This window comes from Hirundo rustica, chromosome 5 (genome assembly GCF_015227805.2).
Source record: "Hirundo rustica isolate bHirRus1 chromosome 5, bHirRus1.pri.v3, whole genome shotgun sequence".
NCBI lineage: Eukaryota > Metazoa > Chordata > Aves > Passeriformes > Hirundinidae > Hirundo > Hirundo rustica.
The window spans coordinates 28,582,085-28,598,333 of NC_053454.1; the positions used below are offsets into that span (position 1 = coordinate 28,582,085).

Genomic DNA, 16,249 nt, shown 5'->3' on the forward strand with positions numbered 1-16,249 from the left:
TTGTTCTACTGCTATCCTGATAAAGGACAATTTCCATATTTCTTTTTAAAGGAGTGTAATGTGAACTTAATTAACATGCTTTCCTGTTTCATTAGCTGAAAATACTATTGCTTGTTCAGAGAAAGATGGGCAGAATTCTATAGAATCTGACGTAGTAATTTAGATGAAATTCCTGTCTTCCTTTTCTCACCTGCACAACTGTACTATACTTAATAAAATAGGTCTTAAATTTGAATGCACAGCATGAATTACAGTCCTAGTTCTCACCATCAATTCAATCTTTGCTCAAAAGAAGTTCTATTGTAACTTTAGCTACATTATCAGGCAGTTTAACTCCAAATTTGCCAGTTTGAATTCTCCATGTCTTCAAACAATTTCCTTTAAGCACTGCTGGCCAAAATCCTCCCGTGTGTGAAATGTGGAGAACTTAATCCCTTTTCTTTTTTGGTTCTTACAAACCGTGGTCATATTTGCAACTTTCTTTGGAATATTTTGGAGGAGTTTTTTAATCCTCATTTTTTGTAAAAAGAAAGTAGAAATAGATGTGCTCTTGGGAATACTGCCCAGAGACTAGAAAAAAAATATTTGTCATTAGAATTGCAGGCCATTGGAACAAAAGAAAACACCAAGATGGTCCTCATAGAATTAATATTTTGTAGGATGATACTCTCACTTTTGGCTACATGCAGCTGTGAAAGTCTTGCTACACCTAAAATTCTGAACAGATTTGTCGTTTTGAGCTTTGTTGTGAAAAGAGACTTTTCAAGGAAGAACTGTTCAGTGGACTACAGCTACTTTTATTTTTCCTGTAAAGAATTGTTTACACTCATTTAGGTGGAAAGTAAATGGAATTAGAAAGGATAACAATTCTAGCCATTTCTTAAAAACTTTAAAGCAAATAAACCCCACAAAACTTAAATGCAGTTTTCTTCAACACAGTTGCAAGTAAAGGCAACATGAAAATACGTATCCTTTTAACTGTGGAAAGGTTGTAAGACCTTTTAAGCAATACATTCAAAACTCTCAGGGCATCTTCCATTGTACGAAAAGTCACTACAATTAGGGTGGGTTTTTTTGTTTGTTGGTTTGGTTTGGGGGGTTTTTGTTTGGTGGTTTGTTTTTTTTGGGGGGTGGGGGGCAAGCAGAGGGTATCATCCTATGCCCAAGAACTGTTATATCAATAGGCCTATAAATATTTCCCTAGCAAAATAATGTTGTGGGGAAAAAATGTTTTTCCAAATTTTACCAAAAAAGTCATATTGATAGGTGTGGCTGTTGTAGCAGTAGTATGTATAACTTGGGCATATTCCAAGTTCAGCAACTTCATTGACTTTGCTAAGTTGACAATGAATAAAACTTTGTAGAGTCTCTTCCCAGAAATACTATTAGCATGGCTTTGCTAAACACAAACAACTTTGAGCTAGTATATCAGCTCAGTTTCTGAGGGGAAATAGGAAATATACAGCTCTAAAACCTGCTAAAGGAGCTAACTCATAAATGGAAAAGTCAAGATTTCATCTAATGATCTCATTTAGAAAGTCTCAGTCACTTATATCTGTTTGGAACTCTTTATAAGCCCTCAGTTGCTTACTTTTAATAAAAAGTAAGTAAGTAGAATAGAATGAGTTCTAGCCTGTTAAGTTATTTTCATGGGAGTTTAAATAAATTAGTTATAATTAGATCTAGTGAAATCTAAGAGTGCTGGGTTTAAGTGCAGAAATTATTCTATTGCCTGCAACCACTACAGTATCGGAGTACACTCAAAACATACTTTACATGTGAGCACTCAAATTAACAGAAAGGTCTAAAATAAATATTTACTTTCTCTTATCATTCATTGTTCTTATATATTATTAAAATGTGTAACAAAAAGATCAAAAAGTAAAAAATACTGAGACAAAAAGGATTGTCATAATAACTGCTGGAGAAAAAAAAAGATGATAATAGGCTCAAGAAAATATCATTTAAGTTGAATTCCTAGAGAGACTGGAAAATTAAGTCAACAGATCTTTTTGCAGTACTTCTAAGTGGTTCAGTATTAATATTATATACAAGAAAGAAATAAATGAAAAGCCTTGCTTGCAGTAAGAAAACAATCAGCATTTTTGACAAAGTGATCACCTCCAAAAAGACAGAAGAACAAAGGAAGGAAATGAAGTTCAAGTTTAGAATAAAAACTCCATTTTATATCTAAAAAACAAACCACCAAGACTCACTCTTAAAAGATCCTAGTGCTCCCAGAAAAGTAACAGATCTCTTCATGACTGCAGTTTCTATTTTTTGTAGTAATGAAAAAACCACGGCACAAACCATGTTTTCTTTCATTCTGAAGTGCCTAGTACCTTCACTTCTTTTTTTTGGGTTTTGTTCACTTAAGTACACATGCTTAATGTGCCTCCCCTTTATTATACTAAGTAGAATAAAGGGGAGACAATGATAAAAACTTTATCCTTTTTCCTCTTCCTGTTCATTTTCTAATTTCACAGTTCTTACTCTTCTTACACTCAAGTCCTTACAATCCACAATTCTTTTTCCTCTTAGGTGTTCCAAAATCAGCACATGTAGTGCTGAGAGTCTATAGACTCTTCCTGGAATTCATCTCGTTATGGACAACAGTCCACAAAAGTTACATTATTGCTGGCTTATTAAGCATTCAGCCAGAGAGAATTTAAAAACAGATTTCAGTTTGTGACAAATTTCACTGTTGACATATTTCTTATCTGAGTAGGTATCACTCGTCTCAGTCCAACCACTTTCTTACCACCAATCATTATCCCTACTGCTACTCACAACCATTCGTGTTATACCTCATCTGAGAATGTCCACTGAATGAATAGCACATTCAACTCTTGCTAAATGGTTATGAGCATAAATTCACTTTCCTTCCTTCTTGGAAAGACTACTCCATTTGTCTTTTACACATTACTAAGCTCATCTTCCTATTAGCATCCTCATCAGAAGTTTCTTCCCTATGAGAGAACCTCCTGCACTGGAAAGGCTATTTAATTATATTCAATTGGTCACTGCTTTGTTACATTACAAATAGGCAAATTCTTCAATTACCTTTATGACAAAAGATTTCAGAAATGATCACTGAAACACATTGAGGAGGATCAGCAGACCTCTGCTGAATATCTTGAAAACTATTTTGCAGAAATTTCACTTCATTATTTTCTGCAGTCAGACATTGTCAAAAGATTCCATCCAACCCATCATCATGTTCCATTTTTTTAGATGTAAACTCTAATAGTAAAAGTTGAACAGAGTTTTATTTCAGTGGGGCACAGTGGCTGCTTATCCCCATTTTACCATCCACTGTTGGATCACAATAACAGGTGTTTCCAAAGAGGTATTTACCTTTAACACTATAAAGGATCTGTTTTTCATTGACTAGAAGAAAAGCCCAAGCAGACTAGGTTCAAAAAGATTGACAGACACCATAACATTGATAAAGAAGAATTATCTTTTTGTAGTTTCAAGACAAAGAGATATTAATTAAAGCAGAGGAGTTAGAAGTCAGCAGATCCAAGAAATTTTATTCTGTTTTTTCGATACACTGTGAAAAAAACTCCATACCACAGCTGTGAAAGTTTTCTGTAGAATCACCACTGTTTTCTTATCAGAGTCCCTCTTGTATTTACAAAAATTATTTCAGAATTGGCTCAGCAGTTAACATATAATTAAGAAAGCAGAAGGAAAAAAACAATCAAGACATGTTCACAAGCAAAAAACCCCACAAAACTCCAAGAGTTCAGAAATATTACAATGACCTTTTTTCTTCACTCAACTTGTTTTATTTTCTTACTCAGTGGCTCCATCTGCCTAAGTGCCAGCTTTTTCAAAATTCCCACTGGTCCTTTTATTTAATGCAGAATTTTTAGAGTATACAAAGTCTAATCCATAATTATCAATCCTCTCAGGATACCAGTAACTACTAAAAAATGCCTAATTAAATTATCCTAAGATTAATAGTGCTTCTGATATAAATATGGCATTCAAACCAACATGAAAAAGCATACAATGGAAAAGAAGAAATAAACAGCATCTTCCTAAAGCCCCAGAGGCACTTACATTTCTTCAGTTGAAGTCTATATTTTAGTCCCTCAATGATTTCATCCCAAAATTAGATTTCTAAATTGTAACACAGTCCTTTCAAAGCAATAGAACAGACTTTTAAGTTTGCCTGTGAAAGCCTAAAAGATCATATAAAGCCCTTGAGCAGCTTGAGAAAAAAAGAACTGTAACATGCAAACCCCAGCAATTTTGTCACCTGCTATTTATGTTCAGGGATTACTGAAACAGCTGATATTTTAAGCAGTCTGATAGCCATTAACTCCACAATCATCCTTTGACCACCAATAAAAAACCCCAAAACCTTCAAACAAAAAACCCCTGACAATTAAACCCAAACAGAATCTAAGTGTGCTCAGTATCTGTTAATCAATTACCAATAAATCACCTAACTGATATAGTTTGAAAGTGTCTCTCAGAAGGAAAGAGATCCAGTCTAAAGGAAATCTCATCCTCACAGCATTTGCTATCATCCTTACTCTAAAGAAGAAAATTAACAGAAGAAAGAAAATCTTCACATTTTTGCAATCATCTCTGTTACATGACTTTACATTACTCCCCTTTTCCTTGATTTTTTTTTTTTTGCCTCTATAAATTTAAAGGCAGACATTTTATTTTACAACATCTATGAAAAGGAGTTCCTGCATAACTGTCATTCATCAGTGATAGAAAAGAGTATAATATGTCAAACCATAGAGGTAGCTACTCCAGAGAACATGGACTAGATACACATTTCATCTTCTGTGTAATGATGCAAAACATCTTCAGAGTAACACTATAGTTTAACAGTCTGTAGAAAGCTCTAAGGATTTCATAGTCCCAAAAGGAAACATTTCAAAGCAGCAGTGTAAATCATTGCTTTCATATGCAGAGATGTGACATTACAGCTGGTAGTTAAAGGAAACATGGTAATTCCTAAGTTCTGAACTCCCAAGAACAAAATAATTTCTTTTGTTAATTTTACAGTTGTGTATTTGTTACAAGAATGAAAAAAGGACTAACAACTCCCTCTCTGAATATTAAGACAGTTCATGCAGAAAATCTTGCTCACCATTCTGTACCCAAAGAATCAGTCTAACCATATCAGAAAGATTAGTTTAGATTCCAGCCCTCAAACATAACTAAGATCACCTTTTTTATTTGCAAAACACCAATAAAAGGCTCTGTATAGTGATAATGAAATTTTCCTAGCTATCAATAAATTTACATGACCATTAATAAATCTACAAACTTTTAAATGTTCCAGGCAGCTAAAATGAAATACTGAAAAATCAAACTTAAAAAGAGTGCTTGTACATCATCCCTGCACAATGAAAATCATCACTCTCCAGTGAAAAAACAGTAAGTACCAGATCTTCCACCTTACACTATGATTAGTAGCTGAGGCTTGTTTATCAGCTGGGGTAGCTTAGTCTGGAGAAAAGGGGGATCAGGAGGGACTTTACTCTCTACTGCTACCTAAAAGGAGGTTGGAGTGAGAGGGCATCAGTCTCTTCTCCCAGGTAAGAAGTGGCAAGATGAAAGTAAACAGATCAAGTTCTTCCGGGGAGATTTACAGGAGTTATTAGGAAAAAGAAAACTGGAAAGGGTTTAAAAGCATTGGACCAGACTGCCCTGGGAAGTGGCAGAATCACCACCCCTGGCAGTGTTAAAATAATGTGGATAATGGCACTTGAGGACAAGTTTAATGGTAAACATGGTGGTAGTGCTACGTTGACAGTTGGACTTGATCTTACAGGTCTTTTCAAACCTTAGTGATTCTGTGATTACAGTAATATACTAAACAACCCTGTAAAAGAAATATTATCTAGATAATTATTGTTTGAATGAAAATTATGACCATTGTGCCTCTGAATTATAATAATAATTAAAGTCATTTACATGGTCAGCTTCGAAATTGTTTTTGTTCAAATAATTCTAATTCCTTCAGTCATGTTATAGATTAAAAATATTTTATCTTTGTAGTGTACCCACAAAATTAGGTACCCACAGTCTTGCACAACAGTGCTTCAGATAATGTCTACAAAGGTGTTCTTAAATGTTTTGCACTTACCAAACTAAAGGTGTAATCCATCTAAGAAACAGTGCAAAAATGTTCTTTGATGTTAAGAGAAAAAAATGTTTAAATGCTTTCAAAACTACCAAATATGAAAATACTTGCTAGGAGCATTTTTTTTTTTTTTTTTTTTACATAAAACCTAATATATGGCTTATGTAATGAGTATCTGTATTTTAAAACTTGGATTATTTGCAAATACATTCATTAAGATTTAATTAAAAGTGAAAGCTATATTTTAAAACAATAAACAAATTAACATCTACCAGTTCATGAACTAAACATTTAGACAGCTTCCACAGCTCACAGAATGCTCTGCCTTCCAAAATAGTTAAACTTCGAATGACTAGTTAGTATTTCAGAGGCATACCTAAGACAAAAACTATTCTCTCAGGAACATCACTATGTTTTATTAATTAAAATAACTGTAACACTTCTCAAATTCATTGTCTTGAAACTGAGGCTTGTGAAAGACATTAAGAAATTCAGGCCAGAGTATTAAAGTAGGGTAGCCCGTCTCATTAACTTCCATAAATTTTACTTAAAAGATGTTTATTCAGATTGGCACGTTTCCAAGCAATCCACTGGGCCTCAGAGCAATGCAATTGGCCTCAGTAATTCTGTAGTTAATTCTGTAGTAAGTGCTAAACAAATATATTAATCCAAATAATTTCTAAATAAAACACAAAGTTATTTGTGTAATTACAAGAATAAGTAAATACAGACAGAAAAATCTAGAAACACAACAAAGATATGGTATCTGGAAAGCAATTTCTGTAGAGGATTATTTTTATTACATGCTTTCTGTTATTTACAGAACTGTACTTGATGAAAATGAATCAGAGAAACTTAAAATCATCATGTTCACAGACTGAAAAAAAATCCTTATAATTAATTTTCAGAAATAAGAATCCATTATAGCTTCAAAAAGTTGTGGTTTCACAGACTTGTGTGAAAGTAAAAATCAGTTGACAGCCTCACTTTGCTACAGATAGTTACCAGACTTCAATGGTTTTGACTTGTAGAATATTAGTAGAAAACAGTCTTGCCTTTCGAGACAGGTAGTGCTTTAAGCTAAGCAGACATTTTGTCTGGCTCTCTCTCTCCACTAATGTAGGACATCTTTTCCCTGAAGGCAATTTTGCAATTCATTAATCATTCTAACTGGAAAATTTCAAAGTTAAAGCTTCATATTTTTGCAAATACGTAGATCTAAGTACAGATATTGCTTTCAACTACGCAGAAATGTAACTGGAGTAGTTTCTGGTGACTTCCAAGATCTAGGGAGCCTGACCCAGGGACAACAGAGAAATCACTGCAGTTTCTCATTGACCTCATATCCTACAAATTATGGATTATAAACGTTTTTTATTCTAAAAACAAAACCTGATTTAAAGTGTCAGTCTATAAGAACTGATTGTATTTTACACACCAATCTTAAGTTTCTTCTTTATTTTAAATACTGACATAGCATCCTGGTGTTTCTTTAGCTTCCAAAGAGTCTCTGGGAAAACGATAAGAATGATTTATCAAAGTTAAATTATACTTCAGTACATGTAATTCCATAAACAAAAGAAAAATACTTATGGCAGAACTTCCATTTTACCAGCAGGAAAATAACTGGAATACACAGGGGCCATCAAAGTAGCTAGTATCAGAGTGTGACACAAATGCTCCTGTTTCCATTATTCAAAATCAAATTTAATAATTCATTTTTAAATTTATAAATCAAACTGGTTTATCTATATTCTTTTTGTACCTTCACATCAAAATGGAACAAAAAAAATATCTACCTAACAAGCAGAATGGAAATCATTCAATTACCTTCTTCCAAGAAAACTGTCTCTCAATTTTAAAGACTTCTTTTACTGAATATTTCTAATGGTCACTGAGAAGATACAGATTCTTGGCGCTTTCTCAAAATTAGTTCTGTAGAGAGAACAAATTTTGATATGGGTGGGCAGAACTCACACAGCCCAAAATGCAAGCACCTCTTTCTGATAGTTCGTAAGAAATCATGGATTTAAAGCAAAATTTATCCCAAAAAAACCCTCAAGAATGTTATGATGTTTGCAACTTCAGAACAAGCAGAACTTCCTGGGTTAGGTGCAGCCAGTGCTCACTGGAATTTCACATAAGACAGAACACAATTTAAAGCAGAAATCTATAAACAATCACAAGGAAAAAAAGAGTACTAATATTTTGCTCTCTGATTGCTATCATTAGGGTCAAAAAATAAGGTGTTTGCTTGTGTTGGCCACTAAAGCAAAAAGAATAGAAATCAAAGTGACTAGAGAGTGAATATGAATGACAGTCAGCAACCATGAAACCAAAGAAACAGATTCTGGATCAGATGCATTGTTGAGAAAATAGGTATTATATTGAGAAAATAGGCATAATGATATTAAACTTTCAATTACATATAACTGCCTAGATGGGATATTAAAGATTTTTAGGCCTGACCTGTATTCATTCCTGTTCCAAATGCATGTTACCTGAAAATACAAAATAATAAGAAAAACAACTGTTAATTATAATATTTAGCTAGTTACAGCTTCTACAGATATCCCTTAAAAAACCTAAACATGGCCAGTAAAGTTGGTAGAATAAAGAGGATGAGAAGAACTGCTGTGACTTTAAACTTATTTCTGTCATAATGAAAATTTACATTTCAATCAATTCATACCAGTGCTGTAATCTATTCACATCTTTTAAAACCATTGAGACATTTTCCTTTTACATTTTGCATTGAAATAACCTTGATTAACTCCAAATTCCACAATTGCTTTACATAGAAGTCTTCACATTAGTACTGTATAAATAAAAGGCTAGCAAAATCAGTATGATAACATCAATGACAGAATATGTGCTTTTTATTTATACCTCAAAGGAGAGATTTTAATAAATTAAATGCATGTCAGAATTTGTAAAAAATATCTGCATCAACACCAGTGTATTTCTCCTGCTCTTCCTTCCTACCTCCAAATATATGCATCTATCTATTTCTTGATTGACAAATTCTTTTTATTATAATGTTAATGCATTACATCACAGTCGATAGCATATGCATGGAGGAGAAAGATAAGTGATGTATCTTGGTACCTTTTCCTGTGAAATTACATTAGCCTTCTGGGATACAGGATAGGATGAAGCTGCGGATTTGAAGATCATTAGACTGCTTATAACCCTTTGTATTTATCCTCAGTGCTGCTAAACTTCACAGAAAATCTAATTTCTCTGAAGCTGCATTAATGTCAAACCACCATTTTTTGTATACCAGACTTCATTCCGGCTGGCAGATAATGCACAAAAGGATCTAATATCAATCACAGGGAATTACAAAAAAAGCCGAAAGGTTTGGCATATTTGGCAAAGAATTCAACCAGTGCTCTACTTCTAAATTACTATGGCATCTTTGCTCTCCTATTTCATTTGTGCTTTATTAAGCAGAAAGATGAAGTGATGCGTTATGCAGTCAAGGCTGTAGTTAATCTTTCCTCATTTTCTTGCCACCTGGGAGGTCTTTTATGACTAATACAGGTAATTTTTTCAACCTCAGAAACAGTCACTTTACCAAAAATGTACAGGGCATGCCTAAAGGAAGAAAATACAAGGTCCAGCTAATATTCCTGTCAAAACAAAGAAACCAGAACCTCTCTCCATTCACACATCACTTTGAAACGAAACTTGACAGCAACAGCACAGTCAATGAAAACTGTCTTATTGATCTAGTCCAGTGACTGACTGCTATGTCAATATTAAGCTTAAGATTGCAATTATAAACATTAAAAAATGTACATATTTGTATTATACAAAAGTAAAAGACAGTCCATGTCCTTCAGAAAGGTTTCTGTTTTTTCACTGTGTTACTTAGAAACAACATCAAATTTCATAGGAATTTTACTTTTTTTACCTCCATATCTTTCTTTTGATGATAGCAAATAAATGCAGATCTTAAGATTCTCTTCTGAACAGAGTAATACTCAAGTGGTGTTTTATACACTGTGCCAAAAAGAAGGATTCCAGCTTTCAATCAAAACAAGAGGATTTTATCATTACCAGGTGGCTTTAAAAGAAAGAACATTGCAAAGTGCAACAACAACAAAAAAATCATGGAATGGTTTGGGCTGGAAAAGACCTTTAACAATCACCTGGTCCACCAGGCCCTGCCACAGACTGGGATGTTCTTCACCGGACCATGTTGATCAAAGTCCCATTTGCTGTGAATTTTGAACACTTCCAGGGATAGGGCACCCACAATTTCTCAGGACAATCTGTTCCAGTGTCTCAACACTAGTGCTGTAAAAAAATATTTTCCTTAAGTTTAGTCTAAATCAACCCTCTTATACTTCAAGATCATTATCCCTGGTCTTACCACTACAGGTCCTCCATCTTTCTTACAAGAACCCTTTAGTACTGAAAAGATGGAATTACACCTTTCTACAGAGTTCTCTCCTCCAGCATGAAGAACTCCAACTATTAACTTTTCCTTGTAGGAGAGATGTTCTATCCCTCTGAAATGTTAATTATTTTTGATCTAAGTTTTATCCATCTTAAGCTGGCTATCTTTTATCTATTACTTCCATGATGATAATGATGAGCCAATCTTGTTGAACTGATATGGTTTTCTCCATAAGGACACTGTCACCATAGAGTTTTAGCTTCTCTTATTAATGCTTGATATCTTCCTTCTTGGAGCAAGAGATATCTTTAACTGATGAAACCTGACCTATTGCATGAACATGTGCCTGTCAGCTACTCTAAGCTAACCTTACAGTAAAAGAAAGGCATTCAAGTTACTAAAGAGGAGGCAGAGTTCATCTATAGTAGGTATGTGAAGCAGTTCAGATGAAGCATGTATATATGGCACTTAGGCACATGATTAATGGTGGACAGTTGGAGCCTATGACCTTAGGTGCCATTTCTAACCTAAAGGATTCTATTATTCTGGTACTTCCCACTTCCCTTTGCTGAATTCAAACAAGTGTTGAGCTCACTAGTTTCCAGATGTTCACAGAGCTAAGTAAAGGGACTACAGATATAAAAAGCAAGACAGGAAAATCTGGCTAGGTATAAGAAAAAAATATATGACATGAGGATGGTAAAATAGTGGATAAAGACTTTGAATCCTTAAAACATTTGAAAGTTTATGAGGGCTAGACCTGCAGAGCCAGCTCTAACTGGAACTGCTATGAACAAGGGGTTGGATAAGAGGACCTCCTCTCCCAATCTGTCTATGATTCAATTTGCAATGCAAATTACAGGAAAAGCTAGTACAAGCATTAGCTGGCAACATTTCTCAAAGGCCTGAATAGACATCAAAGCAAAACTTCAAAACAAAGATCAAGGAATATTAAGTAGTACTGTGACTATTTCTTTCCAAATGCAGAGTTATTTTCTTTCAAATCAAATGACTCATCTATGACCGATATGTGTATGTCATGTCACCTATATCAAGCACTGAAAAAGCTCAAGTATCTTCATTAACCTAGTTTTAAAACTGAATTTTAAAAATACATAAAATATACCCACATAAAACCACATACTGAAAACTGATGATTTCTTGAAAGATTTGTTACTGTAGTTACCACAGTTTAAAGCCATTTCTGTATTGCAGCAAGTATTGAATATTTTGTTTCTATATTTTCTTTTAATTCTGCATTTCAGCAGAAGAAACAAGCCAAAGTATTCTAGTGAATGTGCAACTAAAACTTTTGGGATGTCAGACATTAATATTGGTATCTTTCCACAAACAAAATAGGGGAATTTGAATTAGACCAACCAAGGAATATAATGTACAGAAATGCTCAGAGGTTCTACCTGGAACTAAAGCCAAGGCAGCTGTGCTTGAACCTGTTGAAATTAAATACTGATACTGTTTGTAAATATTCACTGTTAGAAAAGGAATATTTATCTTCAGTTGATACTTCAGACTCAAAATCCCACCACTCATACTTTGTCACATATTATGAGAGCAAGGATGGAAACAGAATTCCACCTTTCATGGTACACTAAAAAATAAATTTAGGATTGTGATGCATTTGGGAACCATAAAGATAATTGTTATTAAAGAAAGGTAAGGCAAATTAATAATTCTATATTTAGAGCACAACACAATAACTTAAAACTAATGAGGAATCATTCATGTACAGAATAATCAAAAGAACAAAAAAAAAAAAATTAGCACTTACTCTCTGAACTTTGTGCATCCTATAAAGTGAGAAAAAAAATAAAAACCTGAACAAGTCTCCATAGAAATGCTACATACATACAGAGTAACATATTATGTTATTCTGTATGTAAGGGAGAAAGATGTGATATAAGGTGATATACAGCTGGAATTATGTCTGATATTTCCTGACTCTGAAAGACTTAATTATATGATTTTGTTATCAAGATGATTAAAAGGTTTTATTATATTATTTTGAATCACTAATACCATTTACACAGAAAAATATCTTCAATAACATGACATTTTATCACCAACTATCTTGCTTAACTTTTAGCAGTGATTCTGTACTACCCAGGATTATTTTTCTTGTGAGAACCTCAAAATAATTACTACGCAGGCAGTAGAGAGAACTTGTATTGTTTCTCATCTTCTTACAATTGCTGACTGATATTACCCTTTTGCTTTTCAATCCTCACAGTTGGAATAAATAGTAATTAAAAACTGGTGCAGGCTTTATTCACAAATATTTAAGGACTCAGATCAAAAGCCGTGAATTCTCACAGATGAAAAATTCAGTAACCTTCTGCACTATTTTCTATAAACCTGCAAACAGAAGACAGCATGGCATCTTTTACTTTTTTCCTATATATATTTCTAACTCATTTGAGGAATAATCTAGAGGTGAGGCAACTGAGCATTTAGAAATAGATTCAAATTCTGATGTCTTCAATATACGACTTCCCTTTCTAAATCAAATTGCCAAAACTCTTAGATTAACCAAAATATTTCTATTTTTTATATTATACTTTTTCAGTTTTAGAAAAATAATTTACTTTGACTCTAATCTGTTCTAATTTCTAAACAATTTTTTATAAATTATTAACCATAGCATTCATTAGACTATAAACTATTTGTACCAAAAATATAGCAATATTTCAATAATGCTTTAAAGCACTATGCTCCTAAAATAAATATTTATGGTAGATAGTTATAACTTAAAATTAATTCTCTATCATAGGAAGTTTAATCTATTAAAAAAATGTAATTGTTCTAAAGCAGATTACAACCCTGTAATATATATATATATTAAATCCTTTAGAAACGCCAGGATGATAAGCAATAGAAGGCTGTAAGCCTCAAAAATCTCTCTCTAGTAGATACAAAAAAGTAATAAAATATCACACAGGAAATATCTGCCAAAATAGGTAAGAAGCAGAAAAGAAAACAAAGACAGCACTTGAAACTGTTTTAATCTAATCTGCAGAAATACTGCATTATCACAATTGTAATTACGGTGCTGGTGAATAGTACTAAAAAAGATTAGAATTAAAGTTATTTGACTGTCTTAATAATGACTTCATCTAAATATATTCAAATGTCACATTTAATCATAACAATTAACTTTACTTAATAGTCAGCTTGACATCTCTCTAATACCTCTTTATGCTATATTATTAACGCCACATCAACTCAGCTTTCTTTTTCATACATTTAACATTTTGACTATATACAAACCCACAAATATACACTCACAAATGTAAACTTCAGATTAACAGTACAATTACCCAAACACCAAAGCTTATTTTATGTAATCCCAATCATTTTCAGAGGTTTTCCTTTTCAAATTTTAATTAATTTTTTCAACTTCTAGCCAAAAGGATCTGTTGGGTTTTTTTTAAATGTGGCAATGTACTTTTACCACTCAAATCTTGATTCCAAAATGATGGGGTTCAGCATGCAGGAGGAAGGGGGAAAGAAAGTGAAGAGATAAGGGACATACAGACCTTGACAGGAAAATAAATGGTCTGCACATGTACTGGCAGTTGCAAGCTGCAAACAAGTGGTAAGCAACCCCAGTAAAGATTGGGGAAAATTCCCTTGCAGTTCATACTACACTGTGCACAAACAAATATAGCTTAAGATATCTCTTTATTCAACATAGTAAATAAGAGCCAAAGCGCCATGAGAGGTTGGCTAGAAAGCACTGCCTCTGCACTGATATTTCAGGGATTGTCAAGCACAAACCAAAAGTTCATGCATGATAATTATGTGTACAATGATGTAATAACCTATCTAAATACTAACACATGATCCCACTGTAGGAATATTAGTCAGGAAGTATATATGTGAAACATACAAAACATACAACATTGTCCAAAGAATACATTTAGAAGTTATAAAATTTTTTGAGAATCATACATGTGTACAACCACTTTTTGCTTTCATTAAAAAGGTTCTAAAAGGACAGTCTTTTTTTGCCCAGAGATGCATGAGAAATAAAAATTACAACGCAAGAAAGATTTTAGAATTTTGCCTTATTAAATTCATAGACCCTCTCCTTATTAGTGTGCTTTTAAAAGCTTTTTTTAAAAGATCTAAAGCCTTTACTAAGTCGACTAAATTATTCCTAAATTATCATTTCTTTTACCAGAAGGACACAGAACTCTATAAAAACAAAAGACTAATTAATTAATTAAATAAACATTGAACAAAATCTGCTACTTATGTAAATCTTGGAGAAAAATATTTAGCATGTATTCCGTGAAGAAAGAGGAGGCCACAGAGTTTCCAAATTAAGGGAAAAATCTAGCAAAAAAAAAATGAAATAACTGGATTCCAATTCCCACACATGATAAAGCAGGTACAATTTTCTATTAATGACAGTTTATTTTTACATCAAAAAGAAAATCCTTAAAATAGATTCTACTATTAAACAAAATAGTTTGCACTATATTCTGACATTTCCTATTTAATAACATAAAAAGACCCACCTTTATCTATTTTATACACTGAAGCATAGCAACCTTTCTTAAAGTCACACACAGAACAGGTTCCATCTTGACTTACATAGTGTGAAGATATGAATACCTTTTCTGAGTATCAATTCAGAAAAAATGGACAAAAAACTTACATGATTTTTAAAAAAAATTTTTAGAAAACAGCCTTTACTCAATTTTTAAGATCTCCTGCTCAACAAAAAAAAATATTTGCTGAACTATATTTTCAAGTCAACCAAACAAAATTGTAATGAAGTAGCTGAGGAAGATAGAACTCTACAATTTTTTCTTGTTTTATTACTGTATATGTTGAAAAGAAAAATATATAGATTCAGTTAATTTTAAGCACTGCTCAAATCTTCTGAATCCATGTTCATACATGTGGCTTGCAGAAGAATGCTGAAGTAATCCACTGATATCTACTTCTGGAGAATGTTGTTTAGGATTGAAACAAGCTCATAGGCCATGTTGAAACAACAATTTTGATGTTTTGTTAAACCCGAAGTCCCATTTCCAAATATAATTTTTGCAAATTATGTCTAGTCTTATCGATTTATCATTCCTTCTATTTAACTACCATGCATAATTTGAACTGAACTATAATAAAGACAAAAAGATTCTACCCTGTTCAGGTTCTACCCTGAACAGATTTCACCTATTGTCTTAGCAAAGTCCATCTGGAATATCACAGGACTCTTCTACAAAAACTGAAGAGGAACAGCTCTTGCACACTGCAATCAGAGGAAAAGTTACAGCTTTTGTCACCAGTTATTTCTGATCTAGCAAAGTGCATAAAAGACAGAATGGTAGCCTTAAAAGCAATAAATTGTAATTATCTAAATCAATGTTACCCCTTTGGCAGAACATCCCTCTGTGATGGTCTCTAACCTACTCCTCTCACGAGCTGAAAGCCATAAAATGAACAATCTGTCACTGCAGGTTGTGAAAGAGCTTTGAGTAGAATATTCTGATGTTTGGATAGTGAGGCAGGGTGCCTCAGTCTGATGCAAACCCATGAAACATGCCTTCATAGGAAGTAAATAGACAACATTTTACAAAAGCAATTTATAAAAAGAGGTAAGATCACATATTACAGAATTTTAGTTACTTTTCTGCTAAGTAGGCTAGATTAACATTATTTTTCAGAGGCTATCTTGTAAATTATGAGCTTTT

General features: G+C 33.1%; 1 protein-coding gene across 11 annotated transcripts in view; it reads right to left on the bottom strand.

Annotated features, from left to right (window-relative positions):
- The window catches only part of SGCZ (sarcoglycan zeta), a 421,463-nt gene that overhangs the window by 228,997 nt on the left and 176,217 nt on the right, over positions 1-16,249 (bottom strand). The window contains exons 1-3 of one of the 11 annotated variants that reach the window (XM_058420740.1): positions 15,071-15,149; positions 8,591-8,622; positions 7,952-8,056 (exon numbers count right to left, since the gene is read on the bottom strand). The exons of 8 other annotated variants lie outside the window; for them this stretch is intronic. The gene's annotated coding sequence lies outside the window, so the exon portion shown is untranslated. Of the gene's footprint in view, positions 1-7,951; positions 8,057-8,590; positions 8,623-10,278; positions 10,427-15,070; positions 15,150-16,249 lie in introns of those variants that run through there. 2 more of the 11 variants (XM_058420739.1, XM_040065423.2) reach the window with 2 other exon arrangements.